The sequence below is a fragment of the Hippoglossus hippoglossus genome, chromosome 2 (assembly GCF_009819705.1).
Source record: "Hippoglossus hippoglossus isolate fHipHip1 chromosome 2, fHipHip1.pri, whole genome shotgun sequence".
NCBI classification, from domain to species: Eukaryota; Metazoa; Chordata; class Actinopteri; order Pleuronectiformes; family Pleuronectidae; genus Hippoglossus; species Hippoglossus hippoglossus.
In genome coordinates this window covers 8,537,344-8,551,379 of record NC_047152.1, presented here as the reverse complement: position 1 = coordinate 8,551,379, position 14,036 = coordinate 8,537,344, and the positions used below count along the sequence as shown (strand labels likewise).

The following is a 14,036-nucleotide window of genomic DNA, read 5'->3' as shown; positions in this document are numbered from 1 at the left end:
GCATTTAAATGTACAATTAAAAAAGTCTCTGTTTCCATTTTAGTCAAGAGGATTTAAAGCGGATTTTGCAAATAAAGAAACTGTGAAATTTGTGCACGTACATCAGCTTGTCGACCTTGGAGCTGAAGGTCACATGTGCATCAACCACACCCAGGAAGAAGTGAGACGGAGCGACTCGTCTCTCTGACTCGAACGAGAGGAGACGGAACAAAGGTGTGAGTTAAAAGTGTAAAGAAGCCAGAAGTGATGAGAAATGCTTTGTTACTGAGCTCTGTCCTTGAGCGTGCCGCCAGCGGAGGGTCCCATGACAGAGCTACTGTCGGAAACAGGAAGGCTGGATCACTGGAGCACGCGGCCGCCACAGGGAAGGAGATCAACCCTGCACTTCAGCAAGTAGAGCGAGCTGCAGCCATGTATTTAAAGTACTGATACTGTACTGCACACACACGTCATGCTGCCAGCGCACATCACATCACAGACACACACACACACACACACACACACACACACACACACACACACACACACACACACACACACAAAAAATATCTGAATCATCGTGAGGATGAAGACAGACAGGTTTATATCTGCAGGCTGATTTTAAAATGAATAGTTTTGCTTTCCTGGTGTATTTTCTTTGCGTTGGTAATTACAATGTGGAAAATCTCATAATTAACAATAAATGTTTAATTTATACTAAGTATTAATACTTTTAGGTAAAAAAACATGTTGACTGGACATATTCAAATGTAGAAATAAACTTGTTGATTAAAGATTCTACTGCCACAACTCACAGATTTCCCACATGTTGCCCTCTTTCCTCTCGTGTCGCCGCCATTTTTGTTCCAGACAACGCTGCGAGCGCAATGCATGATGGTATATATCGCTCGGTTCGTGACCATCAGTTGCTCACAACTTTTCCCGATGCGCTGTGGGATATAATGAGCTCAAAACTCATTTCCACATTTAGTTTCCTTCCCCTGAATTCCCGATAGAGACCATTTATTACTTTGCTGATGAGCGTTGCATATTTTTCTTACATCTTGATTGAGCTGCTTCGCTGAAAAACCTCCTAAAGGAAGATTTGCCAGCATGAACAAGGCCTCTCTTTTGTGCAGGTGGAAACATTGAGTTCCTACATTGTGGACTTTTCAGCCTCGTTCCCGGCCTTGAGCAGCGTGTACTCTTGACTCAGCTGGCAGGTGCTGAAATGGGTTTGAAATGACGAAAGTTGGATTCATTCCTCAAACGAGAATAGTCATCGATCAAGAACGAATCTAAAATCGGCATCTTTCTGTCCCTGTGTTTTGCAGATACAGTATTTACTGATTTAAAGCTTAGACCAACTCACTCTCTCTTTGCTGCACCTCCAGCTTTTTGTGATATTATTCTGAGCTGAATGAGCATCACAAGGTGAGACTGACTCTCCCCCGGGTGACCCAATAAGCCAGAGAAACTCAGCGTCACCATCCCTCCTCCCCCCGACACACCGGCTCTCCTCGCTCCCCTCGCTCCCCTTGCTCCCCTCTGGTCCTTCCTGGCAGCTGGGGCTCTCCGGTCCCTTTTGTCATTTCCACTTCAATTACAGCCACCTTCGAGACGGGGGCCCCCTCCGCACTGCGCATTTTCAGGTGTCCCTTGAAAGACAAAGCATTTCTCCTCGGCAAGGGCGCGTACATGCGGTTATCAAACACTCCGACACCTTGATAATCTCTTTCTCGCCGTCTGAGTCCATCCCCTGTCGCCCTGGACAGGCTGAATGAGAGCGGGGTCCGAGCCAAGAGGTTTGGCTGAGTAATCCCTCTCATAATGGCCTTCATTGAAGGGCCAGAGGTCGTAAATAAACACCAGGGTGAGCGGCGGCGCGGCGGCACAGATGGGCGTGAGGCAGTGTCGCGACGGGAGGATTGTAAATTGGTCTCGCCTGGGAGCCAGGGCGGGGTCACGCCACTGATGACTGAGGGGGTCACACTGTGCCGTGGTGTGACTGCCGCAGACACTTATTATGCCGAAGGTGTGACAGGCGGCGAGGGAAGAGGAGGAGCAGAGAGGGGGCTGAATGGCGGAGCTATCTCGGGGTTATGTTGCCTGCTGGACCTTGTGATGATAGAGAGCTCCAGTGGGGGGGGGGGGGGGCTGGAAACCGTGTCTCGCTGCAGGTCTTTTAGCTGGAATGGATGTGCATGTGTCAGCGTGTGTTTGTGCACGCCCCTCCTGTAACCGAGCGATGAACAGCTGGGCGCCCATTTGCAAGTCGCAGCAAGGTCATAGAGGACCTCTGTGTCAAAATGGAGGACGCGGGGGAGGCAGGTAGGCGGGTGTGTGGGGGGGTGGTGGGAGGAGCGATGAGGGGGAGAATCCGAAACCTGGGTCAGTCCTTGAACTGAAAAACTGAATAAATATCCGCCTCTCCTGCTCCAGAGGCAAATTATATGGTGTGCGCTCTCACGCTGTAACAGGTTGAGCTATTGTGAAGTATTCTGTGACAAGTGAATTTCATTCTCGGCTGAATTAAGCACCCATCCATATATCAAGTGCTGCTTATGCTATCTCAGGCAGCCACGATAACTCAGCCCAGCAGCCGCCTGGATCCAGCCTGGTTCCTGGACTCTGAAGGATGAGCCCCAATCAAACACACTAAATACCACAGACGCTGGATACATGCATTTCTTGTTTACTAGAAATCAGGAATAAAAATGATTGTGCAGTATTTAAACATTTAAACAGGTTTTTAATTTTATTGGAATTTTGGTTGAAATAATATGTAAAACTTGTCTTTCCTATTTTTTGACATTTAAAAACAAACTATACGACTGATAATGAAAATAATGAGTGACATTGATAGAAATAAACACTGATACGAATCCATGGTTTGGATCGTTTTTCATTTTATATCGTATTTATGTAATTTATATTTAATCAGACAGTCTCATTGAGATTAAAATCTATTTTTCAAGTGATCAGTGTCTGCTTGATATTTTCTACACGTCTCATTAACTTTTTATCGTCAGTCTATTTCCAGTCTGCACTGGAATTACTGCAGCTTCGACGGAAAGTGTGCGTGCACATGCTCACCACAGCTGTGCCACAGCACGGCCCCTTTACGCTGAAATTAGCCCAACAATTACTTTTACATAACATACCACCGACACAAAGTACTTTGTATGCGCTGCAGCCCACTTGGAGCCACCAGAGATGGAAACAAAGCCGGCACTCCCACGGATCGGAGCGGAGAGCGGGCATGTGCGGCAGAGTGCTTACGTCCAGAGAAATTGTTTTTCAAAGTTGCTTTTCCAGGCGAAACTGAAAGGTTCCCGAAATGTAAAAGCCAACGTGTTGGAGATGTTTGCCGAGACACAGCGGTGGAACTGAAACTCACAGATGAACATTGTGGTGGAAGCGTCGGACAAACATCTCCTGCACACCCTGCACTTTCTCTTTCTTTGTCACTCTCTTCATCTCTTACCTCATTTCCACTGCGCCTCTATTCTCCTGCCTCCGTTTACTCTCTCTCTTCCCCTGGCTTTCAGAAAACAGGGGAAAGAAATGAAAAATGACCTCGCTGATAAAGGCGTACATGATGAATGGCCCTGGAAAATTCAGCTTTTTGAACCTAGTTCTAATTTTATATAGCATCAAAACACTATTGTGCCAAAGTCCAGGCTCCCACATTGGAGTTAAGGCATTGTAGTGGATAAAAGCCCCTTTATGAAGTGTACTGTCAGTGTGGGGGGGGGGGGGCGCCTATTCAGCTACACTGAGTTTATCAAAGCCAGGTACGGTTAAGAGTACGCAATCACTCATTGAATACACAAAAGACTAAAGGATTTGCGTAAAAGGAGAAAACCACACACACACACACACACACACACACACACACACACACACACACACACACACACACACACACACACACACACACACACACACACACACACACACACACACACCTCCAGGAAACAGAAAGTGTGAGACAGAGAGATGGAGGGTAAACGGTCAAAGCAGAAGTGGGAAGAGAGGATTTATCTCGTGAGAGAAGCTGAGGATTTAAAGTCGATTTCCTGGTGTTTGTGGTTGAACCTGAGCGGACTGCAGCACTGGATTAAACAGTCATGTGATCTACAGAATCGTTAGGAACGGCCCTATTGGGACCGAGACGATCAATAATCAATTTAAGGTCAATCTGACAAGTAGCTGGAGAGGGGTCAGACTCACACCGTTGGGTTACGTTTAAAACACACGGAACATTTACAGGTTAGGATCCTTACAGCTGTTTGCAGATGTTTCTCAGTCACAACAGTAAAAGAATGAGCATCACAGGGACCCAGATACAGAGCAGAACATTTATCAATGACACCTAAGGAAAATGAACAATGACCATTGCAGATTTATTTATTTCTTTCTATGTGCAGATACAAAACCAGCTACAACTAGAGACTTTTCAAGACAAACACTAACTCTCAGTCTATCCCCAATGTACAGGTCCATTTTACATGGCTCTGCTTCTACCTGACTGTTTTGACCTTCCTGGGCTTAGAGTGCACGTGGATGCGTTGATGTGAGGGGGTGTCACACGCTGCTCGATGTCTATTCAAACTATTATTACCGTGCACCAACACAGCAGAGGTGGTTAAATCTGCAGGAAGCCTGTGCTGCTTATGGAGGATGTGTCAGCCAGAAAACTTTAAATTAGCGGAGTGAAATGCATCTCGGAGAGAAGGGCGGATTCACTCCAGCGATCTCAAAACAAAAGCAGCTTGCGACCTTCACTTTGAATGAAACCTACATTTGTCAAAAGATGCTCCGGCTGGCAAAGAGCGGCGGAGTGGATATGAATTACCACGAGGAGAAAAAACAAGTCAGAGCTCAAACACTGCACTCGAGTGTAAACTGCACTGAGCTGAGCCCGGTTCAAACGGCGGTGGAAACACTCTTTGCTGCTCCTCTCGCAGATTAACCCAGCAAACAGGAAGTGACCACGCTTTGATTTCTGCAGGGGAATCAGAAGACTCGGAAGCCGGCGCACTTCACAGTCCAGGTTAAACGCTGTCGCTGTAAAAACCTCCACGCAGCACGGTTAGGAGCAGTCTCACCGATTGATGGTGTTTGTGAGCTGTTGATTTGTTGAACCCGCTCGGAGGGAGACGATGACTTTAACAGAGGACAAAGCAAACCTGCAGGAAACGGAGACGGGACATGTCGGCACAACTAGTTCCACTTGTGCCGATACGAATAAATGGACAGATTAAAGAGTGACAGACAAGTCCCTGTGAGAGAGAGAGAACTATATTTATATATCTTTATAGGTTGAAAAATTATAATCATGATATTTCCTCTTTACACGAGAGACCACTTCATTAATGCTGTTTTGATAATCAATCCATAATTTGACTTTGAGACTCGTTGTTCTCTCTTTTCCTTCAACGTGTTTGAAAAGCCAAACATTTTCCCGACATGAAAGTCAAAATAAAAGCTCGTCCTCCCCCTACACAGATCACAGTGAGCTGGACAAATGTGCAGTTTGTTCACAGATCAAGAGGAAAGGACATTTTCACGGATCCATTAAAGTCTATTAGAGCCTCTGTGTTTGCTTTGATTTGTTTCCTTTGGTCCAAATTGTAATTACTGAAGAGAAGATTTTAATTTTGATCTATATTCTGTTAGGTTTATTCCCCACTGACAACACTGGCAGAGGAATATAAGTGTTGTCTATCTGAAGAAGTACAACAGACATGAAGGAATATCAGAGTCCTAGAATTACTTATACGTCCCTGTATTTCAAGATAAGGGGAAGTCGCCTAGTTTTCTTTTTTCCAGCACATCTCTCAATTTTAAGGACATTTTCCAGGTGTTCATGTTTACATCGAGGACATAACTGTAAAACATCAGGCTAAGCAATACAACTTTACAGGGTCCTGACCTGTTTGCCTTCTATCCTCAGTGACATTGTGCTATTGATGGAAATACATTAATGCAGGGGACGGACAGGGAGGCTACACAGGTTGACTGACAGTTCAGCTGACGCACTCACAACTGTCCAAACGCTGCAGCCGCCGCCCATCAACAAGTTAAAGAAAGGTCTGGATTTACATCTGCTTCTTGACCCAGGACTGATCCGCCGCCGGGTCGATGCGAGATATGATTTGAAATCTTGTACATCAGCAGAGAGCGGGGGAGCGCTGCAGGTGAGGTCCCTCGGGGACGCGTCAGGCAAGATAAATAACGCAGGCTTGAATAAATCACCCCTTCATCCCACGGGGCTCTTATTATAAATCACCCCGCGCACGGCCCAAAGAAAGATGCATCCACTGTCCTCTGGCCAGAGACGTTATTGTTTGAATCCCCTCGCTGCTGCTCGCCAATTGAAACCCCAGCGCAGTTTCATTTAATCTGACAAACATAATCTTCTGAGATTGGCCTTTCCTGCTGTGATGTTTGGAAAGCGTATGAAAGACTCACTTCATTGATCCGGAGACACTTTAAGAGGCCTTGTTGTTGTTCCCGGGCCATAATCACAAATAGAGCCTCTGCAATAGAATAATATCAAACAATGCCAGTCAGTGAGCGAGTCAAGCATGTAATAAAAGTCTAATAGTTTTATCATTGAGGCGAAACTGTGTAGTCCATCTGTGTGTGTGTCTGTGTCTGTGTGTGTGTGTGTTGCTGTCTGCCTTCATGTAACCACAGCAGCAGCTGCCATCGCTGAGGGGCTATAGATCCAAATAAGATTTGTTTTATAAAGAAAATACAATCAACTCCTCTACCTCCGAGGAGAAATTACTGTTTTCATTGACAGCCAATATGTTCACACACCTCACACACCTCACACACACACACACACACACACACACACACACACACACACACACACACACACACCAGCTCTTCACCTTTCGCTGCAGCCAAATGGATTTCCCCCTGAGACCAGTATTCAGGGTTTACGTTCCTAATGACCCGCAATAATTCAGCCGGGATTGATCAGCGAAATCGACTAATGAGCCTCAACCAATGCACCGAGACAGAGGCCTTCGTCTTTGAGGCTCCTTCATGACGGTTCACAGCTTCGTGCCTCCCGGTATGTCACAACACAAGGCCGATAACTCACCGCCATTGGCCGAGGCTAAGGCCGATATCCTGCCTGTTGTTTGCTGAGGTTTACGCTGAACGCACACGTGACAAACTGCAAACTCGCACTTCATCTGAGGGAGGTTGGCGAGGACAGGCGTGTAAGATGTATGAGGCACTTGGCGTAATGTATTCAAAGGGGAAAAGATGGAGAAATGGCTCTTGAAACATGATAAAGCTCCTGCTGAGGTGTCTTTGATAAATTATGATGAAGCTATGCAAATAGCGCCTGCAGCTGGGTCTCTAGCTTGTACCTTTCAATTAGGCTAACACTTGAACTGGGTGAGCAATGAGTCCGTCTGAAATGCTGGCTAATCTAATATGCATTTTTATGATGAAATCAAACGCAATATTCCGAGGTTGGATATAGACAAGAATAAATTCTGAGGCTAATCTAAAATCAACACTTTTTACAAGGGACCCTTATAAACACACTAATTAACAGCCAGACAAAGATCCTCATCTGGTCATAAAGCAAGACTCTTACATCTGGATCTGTGTCACAGAGCAACTCCACTAAAACCACTCAAGTGTACTGGTTCTAAATCATCACAGTGTCTCTCTCTGTAGTTTCTTCTTCACTAACCAGATAAGAGGGGGAAAAAATCTAATCCTCCGACTTGTCAGAAAAATTATCTCCAGGGTTGAGTGAATATCTCCAGAAAGTGCATTTTATAAATGAAAGCACTGGATAAAGAGCCACGCGACGGGTTTTCCCTTCAACAGTTGGGACAAATTCATCTGCTGGGTTCTGATGTGGGACGGAGGGGAAGGAGTTCAAAGACGCCCCGAAAACCGTCCACGCATTCAGTCCTTTCCCACTAAATATTTCACCATGAGGTTGTGCATGAATCAGCCATGCATTCAGATTATACCCAGTGCAACGTGTGCGGTTTGTAAGAACTTCGATTCGCTGTGAGACAAACGCCACAAAGACACATTTGTATGCAAGTCATCGGATACAATACATACATACAGAAGAATAGTAGGTTGTTTTTGTGATAAACTGCTGGAAACGATAGAATCTGGCTTTAATATAATAAATCTTAAATCATAATCAACAAATTAATTATTTATTAAAATAGTTGTTTGTTGCACATCACAGCTGAAAACACAAAGAGCTGCTGCAGCTGAACAAATGACATCATGCTAAAATACTCTTCATGGCCAGAACATGTAAATGATATGCAAATGTTGCATGATTCATTAATGTGTCACGCTAAGTGCTGATAGGTGAGCGGGGGGTTAGCAGCAGCCACCGAAGCTCGGCGAGGGCCACACACAGCGAAGTGAGGGGACAGCGAAAGGCAGCGATTTCCTTCACTTACTCATAGTGAGTGCTGACCTTTGCACAGACTCCCTGCCTGTGGCGCTAAGGAAGTGCACGTGTGCATGCATGGAGCGTCTGACATATGTACGCTAACCGCCTGTCTCTGTGGGCTACTGCAGACAGTGGCGCCTCGCTGAGGAGGAAACAGCGACACGGGGAAGAAAGAGCAGGCAGGAAGCTGCACTTGTTTAAAGATGCATTATCTAGATTTTTGTTTCAAGAAACAAACAAACTTTAAATCTAAACCATGAGTTTAATCTCAACTTCGACTGGGAGGCCACACATTTTTTAAATAAAGCCGGTGTCACAAACTGGGGATCAAGGTCATTTTCCTTGGCAGCAGACAAATGATGCGATTGAGTTGCATTGTGGGAAATTCAGGATTCAGCGTTTTCAGGCCTCTAATAGAGACGTAAAACAGGATATTCTAGTGTCAGTCACAACTGTTATTTCTCTCTTCTGTCTGTCTCTCTGTCCTTTCTCTTCATTCCTCCACCCATTCTACCCACCCACCGCCCTGTCGATATCAGACTGGACAATTTACGATTTATTACATAATAAAGCCTTTACTCCCATCCAGTTTTTTTTATGGGGATGTATGGACTGTGAAATGCCCACAATCCCCACGATGCACACGCCCCTGACCAAATGACCGGGGAATTTCAATGGCGAGTACGTACACACACAGAGGAAGTGGTCAGACCGCCCCAGTGTCGGCGTCCCAATACCACACGCCTCCATGTTTCCTCCTGACCTTGTCTTGTGTTCACCAGACGACACAGAAAACTTCTCCAACAAGCGGCTCTGCAGTCTCCCTCTGCACCATTTGATCATTTGCTTATTAAGTTTACTGCGCAAGTCGGTAGTAAACATCTCGACTTAATTCAATCCGACCAGTTTGTTAGATGCAGTGTAACGACTATGCTGCTATTAACTGTGACAAAGATGAGCCTGTTTAAAACGTAACAAATGGAACGAGCCCATTAAATTAGCAACGAATTAACAGTTTTACCTGAGCTGCTCACGACAGGAGAATAAAGCCCAGAACTGTGGAGGAGCAGGAATCACAACATATGACATCACGACCCAGTAATTATACGCTAATCAATACACTGCAAGACAATCAAATAATGATAAGTCTGATTGAAGAACAACACAAGAGTAAAGTCCTTCTTATCATGTTTAAAAATGCCAAATTCAACATATAGTTCTTGTTATTTCTTTATTTTTCTGCTTTTCCGACTGAATTTCACCGCAGCTCAAGAACATTAAATATTGACCGGTCTTCGCTCCTAAGCAGCTGTGGCGTGGGGATAAAATTATTCTTCGTTGTCGTCTTTCAACATGATTTTTAAAACAATCAGAACAAGTTGGCGGCGACTGACGGCCGTCTGAGCTCCACTGGCGCCGGCACACAGCAGCTCAACCCTCCCTGGGTGCTCACATTCCTCTTATGAAAGCTGAGCACGTAGAAACACCATGCAGGTGTTTTGAAGATTCACACGCTCTGGAGGCTGTTTTGGAAAAATCTCTGTTCCGAGGCCAGAAAGAATATTGTTTTGGTGGTGGTGGTGATGGTGGGGGGTGGGGGGGCTGAAACACAGAGATGAAGGTGCATTTCCAAATTTAACCGACTCTGTGTGGGTGTTCTCTCAGATGTGACGTTCCCAGTGTGTGCGTTTGAATGTGGAAACAGGCTCAGCGCAGCCCACAGAAAAGTTCTCACCTCTGATGAAGAACAGCAGACAGAATTCAGACTGTAATTAAAGATGGACGACGCGTCTCCACTTCCATCCACAACACAGGAATGAAGCCCAAGACACACTCTAACTTCTACTGCAGTTGTTAAATAAAAAACTCTCATTTGGAAAAGTATAAAAATCCTTAATTCATTCAGAACTTTGTAGAAGAACATTTTCCCGGTTGAGTCTCTACAAGCTTTGCACAGCTGGTGTTTTCCAGTCAGAGTTAGTGTTCAGTTTTCATCTCATCAGACCAGAGAATCATCTTCCTCAGAGGCCGCAGCTCAATTTTATCATGGACCTCAACAGGGAGTTTGTTGTTTTTTGTCCTGACGTGCTGTGAGGTGTGTGTGTGTGTGTGTGTGTGTGTGTGTGTGTGTGTGTGTGTGTGTGTGTGTGTGTGTGTGTGTGTGTGTGTGTGTGTGTGTGTGTGGCCACAGGTGGACTCCTGTCGAGTTCCAGACACAAATCATGGATAATTAAAGCAAAGCAGGAGGCTCCACAGGACAGAGTCTGAGTACTTCAGACAAAAAGAGAGGTTTTACTTTTTAATAAATTTGAATTCTGAAAAGAATCCCTCTGTAATTATGGATAATTGATTGTAGATTGATGCAGCACCACATCAGTCCTTTGTAGAAACAAGTGTATCCTGCACATGACGACTGTGTCGCTCGACAGCAAAGACTCCAGAGAAGAACTGGCACGAAAAACTGGAATGCACCATATTTTCTCCTCAATAAATAATGTTGTGATCCCCTTTGATGACAAAGGGAACGCGGGAGACGCTAAGGCATGAAGCCCCGGCTTCATTAAACAGCAGTGAACCTCAGAGGCAACAATAACTTCTCCTCTGTCTCAGTTCTCCACCTCCTCTGGTTTTGAAGTACACGACCACAGCGTCTACACCTTTTACCAAAGGCCTTTTAGAAGCAGGAATAGGCTGCATCCCTGACTGAGCAGCGGTTTGACAAATAGACAGGAAGCTGCGGTCAGTGTAGCACACCGTACCTGACACGGCTGGATCTTGTCCGATGCAATATGAGCTCCGTCTCTTCACACCATCTCTGTGAAGAAAAGAAAAGACAGGAGGGGAAAGGTCAGGAAAGCTGATATTTGAGAAATAAAAGATATTGGAAAACAGGGGGCCGAGGAGATTAGAGGAGAAGACGCAGCACGAATGTGGGGCTTTAAGACTTGAAATAAAACTTTTCAAATAAACATGTTTTACAGAGGCGTCACTGGGTTTCGGTAAAAAGCATCTCGTGAATAAATGAATTGTAATTTACTTCACTTGAACCCATTCTGTCAGAAAAGCAAACAATGTTGTATTTACATCTCGTCTCCTTGGTGCATAAAGGCTCAGCTCCACTCCAACGTGTCTCGACACGGACCATTAGGGGAAGTTTTAACTGGAATCAGCCAATAACTAATCAGTATGCTGCAGCCGCCGCCGTGGCAACAAACAGGCGGGGAAGGTGGAGGGATCTATTGATGTGTGCTCTTTTATGAGAACTTATCATTCAAGACCCACTTAAGCTCCGAAAAGGTCAAATGAAATTCTCTCATATCAAATTGAGTTTTTCTCTTGATTAATAAGCCTCTGTGGCGCACGCCGAATGTCAAAACTGTTTCAGGTTTCCATTCACCTTTAGGAGGGAACACAGCTCAGATAATACAGCTTTAATTAAAACACCCCATAAGGAAATATTTCAATTAAATGGACCCGGAGCAATCACAGGACGGAGGATTGGGGCCACATTGAAGGAGGTAAACAGTTCTGAGATCACGTGAAGTAAGTTGTATTATCACAGGAATAAAGTCGTAATATTACAAGAATTAAGTCGTAATACTCCAAAAATCGACCAACGTTTACAAAGACCATGATTGTCATTCTGTTGTTGTTGTTGTACGTTTGACAGTCATGAGGATTCAACCTCTGGGGACCATGAATGGAAGTCTGTTCAATAATGAGGGTATTCAGCTCTTCAGGTCCACGAGAGTTGTTGTTACATTTTGGCCACAGAACTGAACTTTTCCATCCACAGCTCGAAGGCTTGAAAACACAGATGGAGAGAAAACGGCAAAATAAAAGAACAGCCCACAATGGCGCATCTATCACTCTGCCATCGAGTTGAAGAGAAAGGCAGCGGCACGTCAGATTCAGGGTATCGCCCTGTCACCGCTGCCGCTAACAGGCAGAGAGCAGTGCGAGCTGGGTAATTGGGAAGGCCGTCCTGCCCCCGGACTTTGAGTGGCATGTCTCGGCCGCGGCATGAAGTCAGTCACTGATCGGCGGCGAGATGCACCGAGCTGTCAGCTCAGCTCCGGAGTAATCACAGGCCTCCATTAACAAGCCTGCTCCAGCTCTCACAGGAGGAAGAGGAGGAGGAAGAGGAAGAGGAGGAGGAGGACGAATATAGAGACAAACGTGAAAACACACATGTGACAACGCACACGTTTGTGAGCCCACACACAAACACTCAAGTAATGACCTTAGTGGACAGACGCAGATAAATACTTATTAGTGCGATGCAAACCCAGTCTGGTGGTACAACTCTGTAGCAGCTGCCTTTTCCTCACAGAGCAACCATGCCCCTGTTTACCATTTACATAATATCTCTGATGCTGAGAGAATTTTGCCATTTGGAATCCATTACGCCCCCCATCACCGCGCTAATCAGCATATTATGAATTATTGCTGTCGTTACAGTGGGTGGCCGAGAAATATCAATAGGTCTTAATTATTCACCAACGAGGAATTATAAAAGGAAAAGCAAATGCACCTTTGGTTTGTGCTGCCAACAATGATTAGACCCGGTATCTCTCTCTCCTCCGGGAACGGAATTAGGCTCCGTTTCTCTTGCCGGTGGAAATCATTTCTAAAGCCGCGATGAGCGATGAGCTTGTGTTCTCCCTGCGAATGTACTCCTGCTGTTGTTTGTCTGCGAGCCCATAAAACTGTGCTCTGCAAATAGTCCTTCAAAGTAAAATTCCTGGTGTGTAATTGTTATTGTTTCTATTTGCCGTTAAAGTGAGTATTGGGGGGAGTTTTGCTGAAGGTCCTTTTCAATGTGTGGTTTGTACACAGGTTTGAAAATAATTCAGGGCGGATCATTGAAAACCTTTTCTTTAATTTGGAGATTTAATCATAATGAATTTATTACAAAGCTCATAAGTTTGAGTCTGACCAACAGAGGTAGAATACCAGAATACCAAGATGGCGGTGCATATGGACGCAGCGGCCCCTCGCTGTCCCACCGCGCTGTTTTAATATTTCTACGTCTATATCTACATGTTCTTCTACGTCAAGACCGGGTTGCAATACTCATATCCTATCAACCCTATGCCTTTTGACTGTGTACTATGTTCTGTACTTATATATTGAGTGTTTTACTTGTATGTTGAGTACTTACACTGTATGTTTACACCAGGGATCAGACAGAAATGGTATTTCAATGGGAGAATTGACAATAAAGCGTTCAAATGTACAGAAAACATCAAATAGCATCTTACAGAGGACGATCACCGTCCTAGTGGCTCTGAGGTGATTTCATATTCTGTCTGAACTGCAGAGAGGAGGGTCAAACAGCTGCAGAACTGACCTCACAGCTTTCCAGATCAAATGGGATGGATGGGTGTGTGTGTCCGTGTGCGACCACTTGTGTAACTTTTCTGAAAAACTGACAATTCAACATTCACACCCACTTCGCACCACGAGCAGCGAGCTGTGTGGAGGTGAGAACTTCTCTCTTTACCTTGACTTGACTGCTCAACACGTTCAATTCAGAGAGATAAGACAGAAGATACTACTTCAGACAGAGTTGGGTCAGAACACAACC

At 45.1% G+C, this 14,036-nt stretch overlaps 1 protein-coding gene and 1 long non-coding RNA gene across 3 annotated transcripts in view; both read right to left on the bottom strand.

Moving 5' to 3' along the window:
• The window catches only part of LOC117775158, a 366,941-nt gene that overhangs the window by 50,671 nt on the left and 302,234 nt on the right, over nucleotides 1-14,036 (bottom strand). The window lies entirely within an intron of this gene.
• Nucleotides 1-14,036, bottom strand: part of LOC117774891 (beta-1,3-galactosyltransferase 1-like) — a 74,335-nt gene that overhangs the window by 24,210 nt on the left and 36,089 nt on the right. For both annotated transcript variants that reach the window (XM_034607600.1, XM_034607592.1), the window contains one exon: nucleotides 11,206-11,261. The gene's annotated coding sequence lies outside the window, so the exon portion shown is untranslated. The remainder of the gene's footprint in view (nucleotides 1-11,205; nucleotides 11,262-14,036) is intronic.